This window comes from Gymnoscopelus microlampas (assembly GCF_963454915.1).
Source record: "Gymnoscopelus microlampas genome assembly, chromosome: 18".
In the NCBI taxonomy this organism is placed as follows: Eukaryota; Metazoa; Chordata; class Actinopteri; order Myctophiformes; family Myctophidae; genus Gymnoscopelus; species Gymnoscopelus microlampas.
In genome coordinates this window covers 29,961,482-29,982,142 of record NC_139955.1, presented here as the reverse complement: position 1 = coordinate 29,982,142, position 20,661 = coordinate 29,961,482, and the positions used below count along the sequence as shown (strand labels likewise).

General features: G+C 50.2%; 1 pseudogene across 1 annotated transcript in view; it reads right to left on the bottom strand.

Moving 5' to 3' along the window:
* LOC311034012 (dynactin subunit 1-like) overlaps positions 1–19,876 on the bottom strand; it is a 128,190-nt pseudogene extending 108,314 nt beyond the window's left edge. The window contains exons 1-11 of the transcript in view: positions 19,822–19,876; positions 18,972–19,050; positions 18,195–18,354; positions 17,355–17,459; positions 16,487–16,680; positions 15,897–16,016; positions 15,311–15,467; positions 14,803–14,923; positions 9,477–9,645; positions 9,213–9,281; positions 8,166–8,378 (exon numbers count right to left, since the gene is read on the bottom strand). The product of the transcript in view is annotated as a dynactin subunit 1-like (transcript). The remainder of the gene's footprint in view (positions 1–8,165; positions 8,379–9,212; positions 9,282–9,476; positions 9,646–14,802; positions 14,924–15,310; positions 15,468–15,896; positions 16,017–16,486; positions 16,681–17,354; positions 17,460–18,194; positions 18,355–18,971; positions 19,051–19,821) is intronic.
* Between the last annotated feature and the right edge of the window lie 785 nt (positions 19,877–20,661).

Sequence of the window (20,661 nt, the reverse complement as noted above, 5' to 3'; positions counted from 1 at the left end):
AGCAGAGCGGAGCGTCTCAGAGCGTCTCAGAGCAGAGCAGTCTCAGAGCAGAGCGTCTCAGAGTGGAGCGGAGCAGAGCGTCTCAGAGCGGAGCGGAGCAGAGCGTCTCAGAGCAGAGCGTCTCAGAGCGGAGCGTCTCAGAGCAGAGCGGAGCATCTCAGAGCAAAGCGGAGCGTCTGAGAGCAGAGCGGAGCGTCTCAGAGCAGAGCGGAGCATCTCAGAGCAAAGCGGAGCGTCTGAGAGCGGAGCGGAGCAGAGCGTCTCAGAGCAGAGCGGAGCATCTCAGAGCAAAGCGGAGCGTCTGAGAGCGGAGCGTCTCAGAGCGGAGCAGAGCGGAGCATCTCAGAGCGTCTCAGAGCAGAGCGTCTCAGAGCGGAGCGGAGCAGAGCGGAGCGGAGCAGAGCGTCTCAGAGCAGAGCGGAGCGGAGCGTCTCAGAGCGGAGCAGTCTCAGAGCGGAGCGTCTCAGAGCAGAGCGTCTCAGAGCAGAGCGTCTCAGAGCGGAGCGTCTCAGAGCGGAGCGTCTCAGAGCGGAGCGTCTCAGAGCGGAGCGTCTCAGAGCGTCTCAGAGCGGAGCAGTCTCAGAGCGGAGCGTCTCAGAGCGGAGCGGAGCAGAGCGTTTCAGAGCGGAGCATCTCAGAGCGGAGCGGAGCAGAGCGTCTCAGAGCGGAGAGTCTCAGAGCGGAGCGGAGCGGAGCGGAGCAGAGCGGAGCGGAGCGTCTCAGAGCGGAGCGGAGCAGAGCGTCTCAGAGCGGAGCGTCTCAGAGCAGAGCGTCTCAGAGCAGAGCGTCTCAGAGCGGAGCGTCTCAGAGCAGAGCAGAGCGTCTCAGAGCAGAAAGTCTCAGAGCGGAGCGTCTCAGAGCGGAGCGTCTCAGAGCGGAGCGGAGCAGAGCGTCTCAGAGCGGAGCGGAGCATCTCAGAGCGGAACGGAGCAGAGCGTCTCAGAGTGGAGCATCTCAGAGCGGAGCGGAGCGTCTCAGAGCGGAGCGGAGCGTCTCAGAGCGGAGCATCTCAGAGCGGAGCGGAGCGTCTCAGAGCGGAGCAGAGCGTCTCAGAGCAGAGCGTCTCAGAGCAGAGCGGAGCAGAGCGTCTCAGAGCGGAGCAGTCTCAGAGCAGAGCGTCTCAGAGCGGAGCGTCTCAGAGTGGAGCGGAGCAGAGCGTCTCAGAGCAGAGCGTCTCAGAGCGGAGCGGAGCGGAGCGGAGCAGAGCGTCTCAGAGCGGAGCGGAGCATCTCAGAGCGGAGCGGAGCAGAGCGTCTCAGAGCAGAGTGTCTCAGAGCGGAGCGTCTCAGAGCGGAGCAGAGCAGAGCGTCTCAGAGCAGAAAGTCTCAGAGCGGAGCGTCTCAGAGCGGAGCGGAGCAGAGCGGAGCGGAGCAGAGCGTCTCAGAGCGGAGCGGAGCATCTCAGAGCGGAACGGAGCAGAGCGTCTCAGAGTGGAGCATCTCAGAGCGGAGCGGAGCGTCTCAGAGCGGAGCGGAGCAGAGCGTCTCAGAGCGTCTCAGAGCGGAGCAGTCTCAGAGCAGAGCGTCTCAGAGCGGAAGTCTCAGAGCGGAGCGTCTCAGAGCGGAGCGGAGCAGAGCGTCTCAGAGCAGAGCGTCTCAGAGCGGAGCGGAGCAGAGCGTCTCAGAGCGGAGCGGAGCATCTCAGAGCGGAGCGGAGCAGAGCGTCTCAGAGCAGAGTGTCTCAGAGCGGAGCGTCTCAGAGCGGAGCGGAGCAGAGCAGAGCGTCTCAGAGCAGAAAGTCTCAGAGCGGAGCGTCTCAGAGCGGAGCGGAGCAGAGCGGAGCGTCTCAGAGCGGAGCGGAGCAGAGCGTCTCAGAGCGGAGCGGAGCATCTCAGAGCGGAACGGAGCAGAGCGTCTCAGAGTGGAGCATCTCAGAGCGGAGCGGAGCGTCTCAGAGCGGAGCGGAGCGTCTCAGAGTGGAGCATCTCAGAGCGTAGCGGAGCGTCTCAGAGCGGAGCAGAGCGTCTCAGAGCAGAGCGTCTCAGAGCAGAGCGGAGCGTCTCAGAGCGGAGCGTCTCAGAGCAGAGCGTCTCAGAGCGGAGCAGTCTCAGAGCGGAGCGGAGCGTCTCAGAGCGGAGCGTCTCAGAGCGTCTCAGAGCGGAGCAGAGCGTCTCAGAGCGGAGCAGAGCGTCTCAGAGCGGAGCAGAGCAGAGCGTCTCAGAGCGGAGCGTCTCAGAGCGGAGCGCCTCAGAGCGGAGCAGAGCAGAGCGTCTCAGAGCGGAGCACTCTCAGAGCGGAGCGGAGCAGAGCGTCTCAGAACGGAGCACTCTCAGAGCGGAGCGTCTCAGAGCAGAGCGTCTCAGAGCAGAGCGTCTCAGAGCGGAGCGTCTCAGAGCGGAGCGGAGCAGAGCGTCTCAGAGCAGAGCGTCTCAGAGCGGAGCGTCTCAGAGCGGAGCGTCTCAGAGCGGAGCGTCTCAGAGCGTCTCAGAGCGGAGCGTCTCAGAGCGGAGCGTCTCAGAGCGTCTCAGAGCGGAGCGTCTCAGAGCGGACCGGAGCATCTCAGAGCGGAACGGAGCAGAGCGTCTCAGAGTGGAGCGTCTCAGAGCGGAGCGGAGCGTCTCAGAGCGGAGCATCTCAGAGCGGAGCGGAGCGTCTCAGAGCGGAGCAGAGCGTCTCAGAGCAGAGCGTCTCAGAGCAGAGCGGAGCGTCTCAGAGCGGAGCGTCTCAGAGCAGAGCGTCTCAGAGCGGAGCAGTCTCAGAGCGGAGCGGAGCGTCTCAGAGCGGAGCGTCTCAGAGCGTCTCAGAGCGGAGCAGAGCGTCTCAGAGCGGAGCAGAGCAGAGCGTCTCAGAGCGGAGCGTCTCAGAGCGGAGCAGAGCAGAGCGTCTCAGAGCGGAGCAGTCTCAGAGCAGAGCGTCTCAGAGCGGAGCGTCTCAGAGCGGAGCGTCTCAGAGCGGAGCGGAGCAGAGCGTCTCAGAGCAGAGCGTCTCAGAGCGGAGCGGAGCAGAGCGTCTCAGAGCGGAGCGGAGCATCTCAGAGCGGAGCGGAGCAGAGCGTCTCAGAGCGGAGCGTCTCAGAGCGGAGCGGAGCAGAGCAGAGCGTCTCAGAGCAGAAAGTCTCAGATTGGAGCGTCTCAGAGCGGAGCGGAGCAGAGCGGAGCGGAGCAGAGCGTCTCAGAGCGGAGCAGAGCAGAGCGGAGCAGAGCAGAGCAGAGCGTCTCAGAGCAGAGCGTCTCAGAGCGGAGCGTCTCAGAGCAGAGCGTCTCAGAGCGGAGCGTCTCAGAGCGGAGCGGAGCAGAGCGTCTCAGAGCAGAAAGTCTCAGAGCGGAGCGTCTCAGAGCGGAGCGGAGCAGAGCGTCTCAGAGCAGAGCGGAGCGGAGCGTCTCAGAGCAGAGCGTCTCAGAGCGGAGCGGAACAGAGCGTCTCAGAGCGTCTCAGAGCGGAGCGTCTCAGAGCGGAGCGGAGCAGAGCGTCTCAGAGCGGAGCGGAGCAGAGCGGAGCAGAGCGTCTCAGAGCGGAGCGTCTCAGAGCGGAGCGTCTCAGAGTGGAGCGGAGCAGAGTGTCTCAGAGCAGAGCGGACAACTCAGAGCGGAGCGTCTCAGAGCAGAGCAGTCTCAGAGCAGAGCGTCTCAGAGTGGAGCGGAGCAGAGCGTCTCAGAGCGGAGCGGAGCAGAGCGTCTCAGAGCAGAGCGTCTCAGAGCGGAGCGTCTCAGAGCAGAGCGGAGCATCTCAGAGCAAAGCGGAGCGTCTGAGAGCGGAGCGGAGCGTCTCAGAGCAGAGCGGAGCATCTCAGAGCAAAGCGGAGCGTCTGAGAGCGGAGCGTCTCAGAGCGGAGCAGAGCAGAGCGGAGCATCTCAGAGCAAAGCGGAGCGTCTGAGAGCGGAGCGTCTCAGAGCGGAGCAGAGCGGAGCATCTCAGAGCGTCTCAGAGCAGAGCGTCTCAGAGCGGAGCGGAGCAGAGTGGAGCGGAGCAGAGCGTCTCAGAGCAGAGCAGAGCGGAGCGTCTCAGAGCGGAGCAGTCTCAGAGCGGAGCGTCTCAGAGCAGAGCGTCTAAGAGCGGAGCAGTCTCAGAGCAGAGCGTCTCAGAGCGGAGCGTCTCAGAGCGGAGCGTCTCAGAGCAGAGCGTCTCAGAGCGGAGCGTCTCAGAGCGGAGCGTCTCAGAGCGGAGCGTCAGAGCGGAGCGTCTCAGAGCGTCTCAGAGCGGAGCAGTCTCAGAGCGGAGCGTCTCAGAGCGGAGCGGAGCAGAGCGTCTCAGAGCGGAGCATCTCAGAGCGGAGCGGAGCAGAGCGTCTCAGAGCAGAGTGTCTCAGAGCGGAGCGTCTCAGAGCGGAGCGGAGCAGAGCGTCTCAGAGTGGAGCGGAGCAGAGCGTCTCAGAGCAGAGCGGAGCGTCTCAGAGCGGAGCGTCTCAGAGCAGAGCAGTCTCAGAGCAGAGCGTCTCAGAGTGGAGCGGAGCAGAGCGTCTCAGAGCGGAGCGGAGCAGAGCGTCTCAGAGCAGAGCGTCTCAGAGCGGAGCGTCTCAGAGCAGAGCGGAGCATCTCAGAGCAAAGCGGAGCGTCTGAGAGCGGAGCGTCTCAGAGCAGAGCGGAGCATCTCAGAGCAAAGCGGAGCGTCTGAGAGCGGAGCGGAGCAGAGCGTCTCAGAGCAGAGCGGAGCATCTCAGAGCAAAGCGGAGCGTCTGAGAGCGGAGCGTCTCAGAGCGGAGCAGAGCGGAGCATTTCAGAGCGTCTCAGAGCAGAGCGTCTCAGAGCGGAGCGGAGCAGAGCGGAGCGGAGCAGAGCGTCTCAGAGCAGAGCGGAGCGGAGCGTCTCAGAGCGGAGCAGTCTCAGAGCGGAGCGTCTCAGAGCAGAGCGTCTCAGAGCGGAGCAGTCTCAGAGCAGAGCGTCTCAGAGCAGAGCGTCTCAGAGCGGAGCGTCTCAGAGCAGAGCGTCTCAGAGCGGAGCGTCTCAGAGCGGAGCGTCTCAGAGCGTCTCAGAGCGGAGCAGTCTCAGAGCGGAGCGTCTCAGAGCGGAGCGGAGCAGAGCGTCTCAGAGCGGAGCATCTCAGAGCGGAGCGGAGCAGAGCGTCTCAGAGCAGAGTGTCTCAGAGCGGAGCGTCTCAGAGCGGAGCGGAGCAGAGCGTCTCAGAGCAGAAAGTCTCAGAGCGGAGCGTCTCAGAGCGGAGCGGAGCAGAGCGTCTCAGAGCGGAGCGGAGCGGAGCATCTCAGAGCGGAGCGGAGCAGAGCGTCTCAGAGCAGAGTGTCTCAGAGCGGAGCGGAGCAGAGCGTCTCAGAGCGGAGCGTCTCAGAGCGGAGCGTCTCAGAGCGGAGCGTCTCAGAGCGGAGCATCTCAGAGCGGAGCATCTCAGAGCGGAGCGGAGCAGAGCGTCTCAGAGCGTCTCAGAGCGGAGCGGAGCAGAGCGTCTCAGAGCGGAGCATCTCAGAGCAGAGCGGAGCAGAGCAGAGCGTCTCAGAGCGGAGCAGTCTCAGAGCGGAGCGTCTCGGAGCAGAGCATCTCAGAGCAGAGCGGAGCGTCTGAGAGCGGAGCGGAGCAGAGCGTCTCAGAGCGGAGCGGAGCATCTCAGAGCGTCTCAGAGCAGAGCGTCTCAGAGCGTCTCAGAGCGGAGCGGAGCAGAACGTCTCAGAGCGGAGCGGAGCGGAGCATCTCAGAGCGGAGCGGAGCAGAGCGTCTCAGAGCAGAGCGTCTCAGAGCGGAGCGGAGCAGAACGTCTCAGAGCGGAGCGGAGCGGAGCATCTCAGAGCGGAGCGGAGCAGAGCGTCTCAGAGCGGAGCGTCTCAGAGCGGAGCGGAGCAGAGCGGAGCGTCTCAGAGCGGAGCATCTCAGAGCGGAGCGGAGCAGAGCGTCTCAGAGCGTCTCAGAGCGGAGCGGAGCAGAGCGTCTCAGAGCGGAGCATCTCAGAGCAGAGCGGAGCAGAGCGGAGCAGAGCAGAGCGTCTCAGAGCGGAGCGTCTCGGAGCAGAGCGGAGCGTCTGAGAGCGGAGCGTCTCAGAGCGGAGCGGAGCATCTCAGAGCGTCTCAGAGCAGAGCGTCTCAGAGCGGAGCGGAGCATCTCAGAGCGTCTCAGAGCGGAGCGGAGCAGAGCGCCTCAGAGCGGAACAGTCTCAGAGCGGAGCGTCTCAGAGCGGAGTGGAGCAGAGCGGAGCATCTCAGAGCGGAGCGTCTCGGAGCAGAGCGTCTCAGAGCGGAGCAGTCTCAGAGCGGAGCGTCTCGGAGCAGAGCATCTCAGAGCAGAGCGGAGCGTCTGAGAGCGGAGCGGAGCAGAGCGTCTCAGAGCGGAGCGGAGCAGAGCGGAGCATCTCAGAGCGTCTCAGAGCAGAGCGTCTCAGAGCGGAGCGGAGCAGAGCGTCTCAGAGCGGAGCGGAGCATCTCAGAGCGTCTCAGAGCAGAGCGGAGCATCTCAGAGCGTCTCAGAGCGGAGCGGAGCATCTCAGAGCGTCTCAGAGCAGAGCGGAGCATCTCAGAGCGTCTCAGAGCGGAGCGGAGCAGAGCGTCTCAGAGCAGAGCGCCTCAGAGCGGAACAGTCTCAGAGCGGAGCGTCTCGGAGCAGAGCGTCTCAGAGCAGAGCGGAGCGGAGCGTCTCAGAGCGGAGCGTCTCAGAGCGGAGCGGAGCAGAGCGTCTCAGAGCGGAGCGGAGCAGAGCGGAGCGGAGCAGAGCGTCTCAGAGCAGAGCGTCTCAGAGCGGAGCGGAGCAGAGCGTCTCAGAGCAGAGCGGAGCATCTCAGAGCAGAGCGGAGCGTCTGAGAGCGGAGCGGAGCAGAGCGTCTCAGAGCGGAGCGGAGCAGAGCGGAGCATCTCAGAGCGTCTCAGAGCAGAGCGTCTCAGAGCGGAGCGGAGCAGAGCGTCTCAGAGCGGAGCGGAGCAGAGCGTCTCAGAGCGGAGCGGAGCAGAGCGGAGCATCTCAGAGCGGAGCGTCTCGGAGCAGAGCGTCTCAGAGCGTCTCAGAGCAGAGCGTCTCAGAGCGGAGCGGAGCAGAGCGTCTCAGAGCGGAGCGGAGCAGAGCGTCTCAGAGCGGAGCGGAGCGGAGCAGAGCATCTCAGAGCGGAGCGGAGCAGAGCGGAGCATCTCAGAGCGGAGCGTCTCAGAGCGTCTCAGAGCGGAGCGTCTCAGAGCGGAGCGTCTCAGAGCGTCTCAGAGCAGAGCGGAGCAGAGCGTCTCAGAACGGAGCATCTCAGAGCGGAGCGGAGCGGAGCAGAGCGTCTCAGAGCAGAGCGGAGCGTCTCAGAGCGGAGCGTCTCAGAGCAGAGCGTCTCAGAGCAGATTAGTCTCAGAGCAGAGCAGTCTCAGAGCGGAGCGGAGCGTCTCAGAGCGGAGCGTCTCAGAGCGGAGCGTCTCAGAGCGGAGCAGTCTCAGAGCGGAGCGTCTCAGAGCGGAGCGTCTCAGAGCGGAGCGTCTAAAAATGGGAGGGGAAACTCAGGGATAGACAGTAATATTTTAAAGCACTGGTCAGGGTTCCCACACATTTTTACCTGGTCATTTTCAAAACTTTTCCATCACTTTTTCACCCTATTTCCAGGCCTATATCAATTGTATGGTGGCAATAATGAGGCTCTTACTCCATCAATGCCCCAAGACAGACCTCGAGCAAAGGCGTCACATGACAGAACAGATCTACAAGCTAACAACGTTTGTTCTTAGCTTGTAGATGTATTATTTTTGTTACGTGATGTTCTGTATAATAGGCAGCTCTCACGCAGCACTGCATTTTACCATGTTACATATTTCATGAAATGTTAGACATGTTTTTTATGAACAAAATCAATAGCCAAAAACTATGTATATCCAAACATCTTCCAAAACATTTGATGAATTCCAAACATTTTCCAGGCCTGGCAGACAGTTTTTCTCATTTCAAAATATATCCAGGAAATTCATGACCGTGGGAATCCTGTTATTAACTGTAAAAGTACATAAAGAAATACATTCCCGGTTGTCAGGGGCAAACACTCTAAGAGAAGTTGTCAAACAACATTTACCTGTATGTGGAATGGTCATTGTGAAAAATATATCAGTGAAAGATTATATCAAAAAGTAGCTTTTTGTTTAATTGAAAAAATATTTTACAGGGTAGATTGGGGTTCCCAGAGATCTAGAATTGACCCCAGAGATGAATTGCATCAAATGGGGGTCTGTGGCCTAGTGCACATAAAAATTAGGGGGGGGGGGGGGGGGTCCTTGAAATTCAAAGGTTTGAGAATCACTGACCCGTACAGACAGTAGAATGGGTGTATGTGTACCTGTGGTCCAAACATGACAGCGGCGGGTGCTCCCATCACGTCCGTTCCGGGCATGCGGCGACGGATCTTCTTGCAGAACTGTCTGATGTCGGAGCAGGAGGTGTCCAGGTCCTTCGGCAGGATGCAGAGGCTGGAGCTCTCCTGACCGGCGGTCAGGAAGGCCCGCAGGCGAGCCGACTCCACTGCCACACAGTCCAGGCCACTCTGGATGAACTGAGACACACCCATGGATTAAAGCAAAATACAATCTCACGACTGAAAAAGGTTTGTATGACCAAGTCGTAATGTGTGATTTGTGAAACAGTCGCAGGCGCATTGAGAGCATAGGTGCGCAACATGATGCCATAGAAGACATGCTGGCTTCTATGGAATACAAATGACTGAAATCAGTCGTGGCGAGAACTTGAATCCATGCACACCAGGCACTTATTCTCTCTCTCCATTCCCCTGTATCTCAGGGGCGCCCACCCTCTAGAGCCTGGTTCTGCCCAAGGTTTCTTCCCAATAACCACATGAACCCTATTCTGGGGCAAACATTTGATGACAATGTATTTCAGTGTAGAGCGAAAACAGGAGTGGATCTAGAATAGAGTTCTTGGGAATCCAGTCAACTAAGTATAGGGTTTAAGTGGTTAAAAGGAGAGTTTTTTCCTTGCCACTGTTGCCAAATGTTCTCTCAGGGGGGGAAACGTTGGGTCTCTGCTCTATATGTAAACGGTCTTGAGACAATTTGTTAAATTTGACTATAGTGCCAAATCACAACAGAATTTTAAAAAAATCACCAAATTACAAAATAAACCTCCTTAGTCTTATTTTGTTAGATCCGTTTGTCTTTACAGTTGCAGTGTACGTAGCTTGCTTTCGGCTTTAACGGGCAAGGGTGTGACCGCATTAAAGGTCAAACATCTCGCCACTCCGACTAGTGGCTTCCGCGTGCGGTTAGGGTTAGGTATAGGGTTCGTTAACATCGGAAAGGCGACATGTAACCCAGCAAACACCAACAAAAAATAAATAAAGACAAAATAAAATCACAAGGCGTTGAAATACCTTGATGTGGTCAGCCAGCTGCACGGTGCAGTCCTCTGTGTGCTCCGCCAGGTGGATGCTGTACAGATGCTGGAGGACACAACAGTAGTGAGTTACTTACAGACAAGTAACAAGCATGAATATGTTGAATGCGTATTAATGCAGACCGGGCACATGCACAGTTTTTTCATGGAGAGAGACACACACACACACACACACACACACACAAATGTGTGCATGTTTTAAATGCTAGATGGCAGCCTAGAGGTCCTGTATTGTTGTTACCTGGTAGTATTTGATGGCCTTGGTGAGTGGCTCCACTTGAATGGTCTCATCCAGCTGGTCTTTGTGCAGCAGGTCGATGAAGTAGTCCAGAGAGCGCTTGTGGACGCTCATTTCAGAGTACAGCGTGCCCATCCTCTTAAACACCTCCACACTGCAGCCACTCATAGCCCTGGATGAGAGGAGGACATGACAATGGAAGGACAGATAATGTTAGAAGTGGCGAGAGTGGAGAGACCGATAACGTTAAGGTTTTTGTGATACACAGGACGCTCAAAAGTAATGCATTAAGTGTGTTTTCAAACCAGTAGTGCGTTTGCTTTGTTCAGATTCAGGGACCAATATGATACAATGTTGCACTTTCCCTTGCAGCAAAAATAGCAGATTGTTGTGAGCTTGTAGAATTGCTAGTTTCACTATTCGTCATACGGTATGACGGTAAAGTAGTTAACAGAGGACTGTGTTGATATGATTTATAATGACCACTAGATGGCATCATTACTACCATCTATGCTTTGTACCATGCCATCATACCATGCTATATATAGGCCACGCCTACAAACATTTACAGATACTAGTATATACAAGAGACCCGATGTATGCTGTGTGCTGCCACCGACCAGTCTTAAATAAATGAACTTGAATGAATCTATGTTTCATCATTGATAGATAGAAACATTACATGGTACCAGGAGTGGGGTCACGAGTCGTCAAGATGGAAAGTGTGAAGCCGCCAGATGCTGTGAATTGGACGGGTAATGTTGACTACGAGTGGCGCACCTTCAAACAGCGTTTCATGCTGTACCTGATGGCTGTAGGACTGGATACAAAGGCGGATACACGGAGGATTGCATTGCTTCTGACCGTCGCGGGACAACAAGCCGTGGAAGTATACAACACATTTGTGTTCGCCGACGCGGAAGACAAAGACAAGTTTGACGAGGTTGTCAAGAAGTTTGATGAACACTGTTCACCAAAGAAGAATGAAACCTTTGAACGGTATGTGTTTCGCTCGAGAATGCAACAGCCAGCTGAAAGTTTTGATGTGTTTCTAACGGACTTAAAGCTAAAAGCTAGAACGTGCAACTTTGGAGTTGTGCAGGATTCTATGATCCGTGATCAGCTTGTGTTTGGCATACAAGATTCAAAACTGAGAGAGAGGTTGCTAAGAGAGACAGAGCTAACCCTTGTATCGGCTGTGAAAATAAGCCACGCCAGTGAATTAGCCATGCAGCATGCAAGAACATTCGCTGGAGACGCTAAAGATGGCGCAGCAATCGCCATGGTGTCACAGAAGACGCACAACAAAGTTCCGAGGCAGTTCAATCAGCGAAATAAAACAGAGACTTTTAATTGCAAAAGATGTGGTGGGCGTCATGCACCAAAACAATGCCCAGCATATGGAAAAATGTGTCACAAATGTCAAGGACAGAATCACTTTTCCAAACAGTGCTTTTCCAAGGGGAAACCAAGCAGAGGAGAACGTGTACACACAGTGGAGGAGGAAAATGACCTGTGTGATTCCTTCTTTGTGGGCATGGTGACACAGGATGTGGACAACATGTCTGAAGAGATGAAACAGACAAGTGTGAATCGAGTGGAGCAGGACAAGTGGACCGAGCCATTGCACATAAATGGAGCTGTTATTGCTTTCAAACTGGATACAGGAGCAAAGGCTAACATGATAAATGAACTTCACATCAGGGACATGAAAGTGAAGCCACATATTCGTCCTAATCCAATTCCACTGAAGGCCTACAATGGACAACCCATCGCCACAAGAGGAATGTGCAGACTGAAGGTGAGAGTTAAAGGCAAAGAGCATCACCTCATGTTTGTAATAGTTCCAGATGGACATGACTCACTGTTGGGAGATGAAGCATGTGAACTATTGGGTCTAGTGAAGAGGATGTATAGCATCAAAACAAATGCACAGAATAACGTAGAGACAATAGTGGATCAGTATACAGATGTATTCCGAGGGTTTGGTGTCTTACCATACACCTACAAGATCCAACTAAAAGATGATGCACAGCCAGTCATTCATGCTCCCAGGCGGGTTCCAGCACCGCTCAGAGAAAAGCTGAAGCAAGAGCTCGACCGAATGACGTCACTGGGAGTTATAAAGAGAGTGGAGGAGCCCACAGAGTGGGTGAATTCAATGGTGTGTGTCAAGAAACCAAATGGAGATCTACGTGTGTGCATGGATCCAAAAGACCTCAATGCAAACATTAAAAGAGAACATTATCAGATTCCAACAAGAGAGGAAATCACAAGTGAAATGGCCGGTGCAAAGTACTTCAGTAAATTGGATGCTTCACAGGGCTTTTGGCAGATCAAACTGCATGAGGACAGCACAAAGTACTGTACATTCAATACACCGTTTGGTCGCTACTCATTCCAGAGAATGCCTTTTGGAATATGCTCTGCACCTGAAGCGTTCCACAGAACCATGGAGCACATATTGGAAGGTGTAGAAGGGGCACGGGTGTACGTGGATGATGTAGTTGTGTGGGGATCCACACTGGAACAGCACAATGAGAGACTCATCAAAGTGTTGCAAAACATCAAAAGGCATGGACTAAAACTGAACAGAGCAAAATGTCAGTTTGGTGTGGGAGAAATCACCTTTCTGGGAGACAGGCTTTCGAGTGCAGGTATCGAGCCTGACATCCGCAAGGTGAAAGCTATACTGGAGATGCCGAGACCTGAGGATAAGCAAGGTGTGTTGAGAGTGCTGGGAATGATCAATTTCATTGGAAAATTCATACCAACTTTATCAACAAAAACAGTGCACCTCAGACAGCTGTTACAACACAAGTGTGACTTTAAGTGGACTGACAGTCATGAAGAGGAGTGGAAAACACTGAAAACCATTCTCACAACAGAACCAGTGCTGACGTTTTTCGACCCATCCAAGAGGATAAAGATTTCCACCGACTCGTCCAAAAATGGAATAGGAGCAGTGCTACTACAAGCTGATGGAGAAGATTGGAGACCTGTTGCCTACGCGTCAAGAACAATGACAATAACTGAATGTCGCTATGCACAAATCGAAAAGGAGTGCTTAGGACTAGTGTATGGATTTGAAAAGTTCCACAGTTATGTGTATGGCCTACCAAAGTTTGTGGCAGAGACAGACCACAAGCCATTAATATCCATCATAAAGAAAAACCTCAGTGAGATGTCACCACGCATTCAAAGACTAATGATGAAGCTGCAACGTTATGATTTCGAGCTGATATACACACCAGGTAAACACATAGTTATGGCTGATGCACTGTCCAGGGCAACGACACTGAGTGACACACCAGTGAGCTCTACAGAGATTGATGTCCAAATACATGTGAACATGATTGCAAAAGCATTACCTGTGTCAGACAGAAAATCTAAGAAGATTGCAGCAGAAACTGAAAAGGACCCAGTACTACAGAGGGTCATGAAAAATCTGGAAGAGAACTGGCCAAAAGGTGAATGTCAACAATACTACAACATCAGAGCAGAGCTGAGTGTGATAAATGGACTTTTACTCAGAAAGAACAGAATTGTCATTCCTCAGACACTGAGACAAGAAATGTTGAAAAGACTTCATGAGGGGCACCTCGGAATGGAAAAATGCAAATGAAGAGCCAGAACAGCAGTTTATTGGCCAGGAATCAACACAGACATTGACAAGATGGTCTCGAGCTGTGAAACGTGTCTGAAACATCAGACAAAGCAGCAAAAACAGCCCATGATAACCACAGAACTACCTAGTGTGCCTTGGCAGAAAGTGGGAACTGACTTGTTCCACTTGGATGGAAAAAATGATCTACTAGTCATAGATTATTTTTCAAATTATCCAGAGATCGCACTGCTTTCCAGCATGACAGCTACTTGTGTGATTACACATATGAAATCTATCTTCGCGAGACATGGAATTTGTCAGACTTTGCAAAGTGACAACGGGCCATGTTACAACTGTAAGGAGTTCCAGAACTTTGCAGAAGAATACGATTTCCAGCATGTAACCTCAAGTCCCCTGTATGCCCAGTCCAATGGTAAAGCAGAAAAAGGTGTGCACATAGTAAAAAAACTGCTCAAGAAAGCACGAGAGAGTGGTTCTGATCCATATCTAGCTCTACTGAGTTACAGAGCATCACCACTAGAACATGGAATGTCTCCTGCTGAGCTTCTGATGGGACGCAGGCTACGAACCACGCTTCCTTACACTGCAAAACAAAAGAAGTATAACATCGTGAGACAGAAACAGAAGTGTCTACAAAACAGACAGAAAGCAAACTATGACAAAGTGTCAACATTTTTAGTGCCACTGTCACAACATGACACAGTGAGACTTGAAGATTCAAACAACTGGAACAAGAAAGCCACAATTCTCGAGGAAGTGGGTCCGAGATCCTACACCGTCAGAACAGAAGATGGTCAAGTCCTGAGAAGGAATAGGCGGAGCTTGTTAAAAACAACAGAGACACTTAAAGAACAGTCAACTGATGATGAAGAAGTTTGCACAACAGCAGCACCATCGCCAGCTGAGGTGACAAGTGTGCCACTTCCAGCTGCACCTCCACCTTCATCACCTATACTAAGAAGGTCTACACGCCAGTCTAAACCACCGGATAGACTGGTCCTCTAAAAGAACAGCACATAGCTGTATCCTTTTGCACAAAAAAAAAAACTAAAAACTAAAAAAAAAAAACACTTATCACATTTGAGCACGCATTTAAAAAAAAAGAAAAAAAATATGATGGACATTGATGTGTTATGCATGTTTATTTAAAAAAAAAAAAAAAGGAAAAGATGGTATTGTAACAGTTTAAGCAGAGATGTGCAGATGTATTGTTGTGGTTTTTAGCATTTCAAGAAAGGGGGATGTGTTGATATGATTTATAATGACCACTAGATGGCATCAAATACTACCATCTATGCTTTGTACCATGCCATCATACCATGCTATATATAGGCCACGCCTACAAACATTTACAGATACTAGTATATACAAGAGACCTGATGTATGCTGTGTGCTGCCACCGACCAGTCTTAAATAAATGAACTTGAATGAATCTATGTTTCATCATTGATAGATAGAAACATTACAAGGACAAAACTTATAAACGAAATACGAGCGAGAAAAGTTGTCTCTCATTGGACTGAATTTTTATTGAAGATATTCAATACATTGGGAATAAAGGTGTTCAGTTCTGGATAGCAACATGGAGCATTACCAGAATCTTTTAATTTATTTGGAATCTTGTTATAAAGTTTTAGCATGGTGGGTATTCTCCAATGACAACATTCCCAATTTAGTCTCTCATGTGCGATAGTCACTCACGGTTCATATTTGTGCAGAGTGGCCTGCAGCAGGCCCAGGGAGTAGACCAGTCCTGAGGCGAAGCTGAGCTGCTCTCCACGGGATCCCCTCATCGCGGTTCCCTGCAGGGGGTCAACTCCGCCTGCAGGGGAAATGACACACGGACATGTTGGGAACAGGTGGTAAGCAGAGCCTGAGCGATACATCGGTTGGCTGCCGATGTGTCCCAATGTTTTACCACTTTCAACAGAGTGTCCCTATTTGGGCATGTCATTTTAAGTGAACATTAACAAACGTTTTCAAAACAATAACAAAAATAGTCGATCTACAAGCTCACGACACATTGTGAGCTTGTAGATAGGCTATTTCTGAAAATGTATGAACAGGGCTTATGTTGTTAAATACATTAAAATACTTTTTTTTTTACAAAAGATCGGTCAAACATTAGTGGTCTAGGACTCTCCAAAATCAGGATCGAACCCATGTGGCATTGGTCAGACTATTTTTTTCGTTTTTTTGCAGATCACACACACCTTGCAGATGAGCCTTGGAATGAGCAGCAGCACCAGGATACAGTCGTGGTCTCCTCCATGGCGGAGGAAGGACTCAGGCATGAAGGCGGTGAGGAGGGACACCTGGCGGTTAGCCTGGCCCACCTCTATCTTCCTCAGTTCCATCTCGATGGCCTGGAAGACACACAGTCACGGTTGGGTATAGAAATTAGGAACCATATCCAAACTGCCAGGTACCCATGAAAATGAAGGAATCGGAATTGATAAATATCGTAATAATTTTAGGATCCAGAAATGATTATCCTAATTTTATGATATGAGCGGTTACTATTCATTACTCTTCTTAAACTTTTATTAATGTAAAACTTTTAAACTAAATGTCCATTGATGCCATTAACAAGAATCATGATCACGTAAGCCTAGTGCTCAGTTAAACTGGATACAACCTTTTCCAATCCATTTCTTTCCAGTATGGCTTGGCTTGAGTTTTGTGGTAGTGGTACCAAAGTGTCACTTTAGACCTTTTATTGTCATTGGATTGATTAAAATCCCCATTAACTCCCAATCAGATTCCTATCATTCTGACATTCGTCTCAGCCGTACCTTGGCATAAGCTTTGGTCTCTGCAAACTTTATCTTGAAATCAAACATCTCTGCAGGAGGATGCAGCAGGACCTGCTCAGCGTTGGCATTCTGCTGGTTGGTCAGCTCTCTGTTGGTCTCCTGGTGCACAGGGAAAAGCACACACAGACAGCAGTGAGCAATGTGCATTTACTGACGACCTACTGATAATCATAGCAGCTCACTTCTCATTCCTCTGTGTGTGTGTGTGTGTGTGTGTGTGTGTGTGTGTGTGTGTGTGTGTGTGTGTGTGTGTGTGTGTGTGTGTGTGTGTGTGTGTGTTTATGAATATACTTGAGGGCCGCGTGTCCCCATAAGTATAGTAGAAATTGACCTTGTGAAGGCCATTTTCCTGGACACCACAAGAGAATTTGTTAACAAAGACTTTTAGAGCCAAGGTTACAATTAGGAAAAGATTCAGGTCAGAATTAGGATTTAGAGTTAGGTTCAGGGTTACAAACGGCAAAAAAACTCATGGGGGAAAAAATGCATTTAAAACGAAAATCCATCCTAAAATGTTGCGGTAAGTAAGTATAGTAGTACAACGTGTATGTGTGTAGTGATCTATGCACCTGCAGGCTGGCAGTGAGCTCTCTGTACTTGTTGATGGTCTGCTGGTAATCGGCCATGGTCTCCTCGGCAGCATCAACTCTCTTGTGGGCCTCGCAGACCTTTCACCCCCGCTCATGTCCAGCTGCTCTCTCAGCTCCATCTCAGTCTCCCTGCCGTTCTCCTGGAGCTCGTCGTTCATGTCATTAATGGCCTCCTGTTGGGAGGACAGAAGAGGGGACCGACCGTCATGTGTGGTAGTATATACATTGTAAGGCGTAGAACAAAGCCAAATGCAGTGGTGGAAGGAGTACTCAAATCTTTTTACTTAAGTAAAATTATCAATACTACAATGTAGGAAAACTGTTACAAGCTAAGGTCTGGTATTCAAAATTTACTTGGGCAAAACTACAAAAGTAGTGGCATCAAAATGTACTTAAGGATAGTAAGGGGTCACGCCCAAAATTACGTTTTCTATCGATTACTCACCGGCAGCGGTTCTGTATGGAGATACAAAGAATCTCCTTTGTGTCTCCATACGGAACCGCTGCCGGTCATCAAATTATTGGCTTAGGAATGCGACGGAAAGTTATTTTCGGGGTAAACTATTCCTTTAAAATACCAAAAGTAAAAGTATTCCTTATGCAGAATGTCCCATTTTAAGTTTTCAAAATGTATACCGGTACAAATCTTTTGAAAATAGCAGATCTACAAGCTCACGTGTCACTTCGTGCCATGCTGCAAGCTTGTACAACAATTTGTGTACAATTCCTTGACATGAAAAGGTTTGAGAACCACTGAGAGGGCGTTTGTAAAATGGGCCTCAGGTCTTAATGGGCTATGAAACACTGATTGCATGCAAGTCGGGGTGAAGAACACAGGTGCACTGACCAGGTCAGTGACCGTCTCTCTCAGCTCCCGGACTTTCTCCTCCAGGTCCAGGTTCCTCTCCGTCAGGGTCTCCACCATCTCCTCTGACCCCAGCGCAGCATCCACCTGTGACACACACACACAATCATTACAAGAGGCACATGGTTTGAAAGTCACGTACAATTATCCATATCCATTTAAATGTCACTTCACCCAATCCCATTCACTAATATCTGCAAATTTTACAGAATGCCATTCATATCTGCAAAGGAAACCTGTTTAACCCAAATGGATTGCCTCTTACAATTTTTCATCACTTTGTATTGTGTTTCTTTTGCTGTGCTTTTGTTCTTTTAAACGTTCTATTTTTTTGACAATATCAGCATCAGCAAATACAATATTTAACCACTTTCATTCAACGTCCCGTCGCAATTTTGGGCATGTAAGTGAGAATTTTAGGGCTTAAGTGGTTAAATAAAATTAAGTTCATGTGTATTGCATACTTAGCTGTTTGATTGTTCATTGTATAATTAAAGTGTGTAAAATGTATTGTTAAAGTAGTTTAGATATGGTGAAATAGTAAACTAGAACATGTTACCCCTTAAAAACGGGAAAGGATCTGTGTCATTTTAGATTTTATCTGCCATTTTTTAACATTTTTGAAAGATCTTGGAAAAACTACTGGTTTAGAAGGCATTTGCAGAATCGGCCTCAGGTCTTAATGATAAAGAGCATTAGCAGTCATCTTTTTAAAGAAAAAGATGAAATGATCTTCATTTTAAGCATGTGGTTCATATCCTATACAGGGGAAGACAGTACCCCCTCTTCAAAATGATAGTGATTCGCTCTAACTGTCCGTACCTGTTCTTTCAGCTCATCGATAGTTGCCTCGGCTAGTGTCATGTCCTCTTGGAGTTTCTCCTTCTGGCTCCTCACAGTGTCCAGCTCCACGTTCTTCTTCTCCGTCTGCTTCTGCAGCTTCACGTGCTCCTGCTTCTCTGACGAGGACAGGTCACGCGTCCTGTGAACATAACAGGGGGGTTAACAACTTACAATTAGAGATGTAACCGATACCATTTTTTCCCTTACCGATCCCCATAACTTGCGCATCTCATTTAAGCAAATCTAGGACAGTGGTTCTCAAAGTGGGGTTCAGGGACCATCTGGGTTCCTTGAGGGGGTTCCAAGAGTATATAATTTGTACACTCTCAGGTAAATAGTACAAGTAAAAGTATAAAACAGTCGTGCAACATCAATTGAAGAAATCAAAATATGAATGAAATATCATGTAATCTATGTGGTATCGGAATGGCATCCTCGCCAATACAGATGCCAGCATTTTAGGCAGTATCGGCAGCTTTTCCGATACAAGTATCGGTACAACTCTGCTTACAATTTGACAGGGAGGCAATGCCATAACCAGACTATGTCTTCTTATTGTAAAAGTACAATGTGCGTGTGTCCGAGGCAGCAGAGGACACCTACATATCATTTAAGTCAAGTGGTTTATTTTTAAACCACTTGCTTTTGTGGATAATGGTTATTATGACTATCATGCTGTTGTCAAGTCATTCCTGATTGGAAACCATTTGGGTCAACTGCTGTTGTTTTTAAACAGATGTACACATTTTGACTAACCTGACCAAGGCCTCCTTCAGCCTGCCGTTCTGCTCCTCCAACTGTTTGACATGGTAGCTGGAGGCCGCGCCGTCTGTACCTGGAGGGACAGCGTGATGAGAGGAACCCGGTAGAGGTGGGAGAGAAAGATACACACAGGGAGATAGGGTTGATAGAGAGAGTGGCGTAGAGAGAGGAGTCAGAGAGAGAGAAAGAATGAGAGAGACAGCAAGGAACCATTGGACAGAGAGACAGGGGTGGATGGGTGAGAAAGAGAGACAGATACAAAACATTAAGAAACATGTGTACATAGATTTTTGAGCAGTGATTATCAACCTTTATCATTTTGAGGACCCCCAGTTTGTTTTGCATGAGGTCGCGGACCCCCATTTCATACGATTCTCATCTCTGGGAGCCCAATCTACATGGCAAGGCATCAGTCTGAGTGTGTAAATGGAACCAAATGGACCACTACGGGTCCATTTGGTTCCCGCTATAGACTCTGAGTTAAAGACCCATTAAGGGTCGATTTGGTTCCTAGCAATCAATCAAGCTGGGGACCCCCTGGAACCCCCCCAAGGACCCCTTCAAGTTCCTCAGTCTGGCCCTACAGGCCACTACATTTGGTGGCCAAGTATATTTAAGGAAATTGGAATGGAATTGCTTGCAGAGGGGCTCACTGAATCTAGCAATAATGTTGACATAAGTGTGATTAGCAAGAGAGGAATGTGTGTGGCAAGTGTAATGTAAAAAGCTCACATTAGATACGGAAGGATCCACACACCAACAAAGTTCTTCCTCAGACACTTTCTCTCTTTTATTTACATTGGGCGTATAGAAACAAAGATCATTTCAAAGTACAAAAATATACCTGTGTGACATTTTAGGTTAGCCAGGACTGTATGGATGAGGCTATAAGGCTCCATGTTGATAAGCAACAGAACTCACCTTCAGGATTTGGGTCTTGGGGTGAACAAATCTCCAACACACCAAGGTCTGGTTTCTTTATAAAAAACTGAAACGCCTCCTCGTCAACTTCAGTGTTCAAGTCATCATAGACTTTTAAGTCTGAGGTACTAGGAATTTCAAATGTCTTGGCAACTGAAGACAAAACAAGATTGCACAAGCTTATTGATAAATCTGTTGTGCAATTGATTTAATTTGTATTAATGTGTCATAAAAATGGATTAAAATAGCCACAGAAAATTCAATCATATGAGGAAGATTGACAGCCCTACTGAAGACATTGAATCACTCTATCCTAAATAAAATGGATTGTGCCTTCCTTGTACGTGGGGATTAGAGGGGGAAAAGTACTTTTAAGAATTTGTGAAAATAGCAGATCTACAAGCTCGCAACATGTCGCATCTTGTGAGCTTGTAGATCGGCTATTTTCACTAGTTTGGGTCACGGGGAGACATAAGATTTATTTTGGGTCTCGAGCTAAAAGGTTTGGGAACCACTGCTCTAACGGACATGATTTCATAGTCTGTGTGATACATGGTCAGCGCTGATGTACTTAAATACAATTTTGAGGTATTTCTACTTTACTTGAGTATTTCCAATTTCCAATACTTTTACTTCTACTCCACTACATCTCAGAGGCAAATATTGTACTTTTACTCCACTACAATTATTTGAAAACTTTAGTTACTAGTTACTTTTATGATATAAATTATTACATTATAAAACATACCTTAACCAGCGCGAC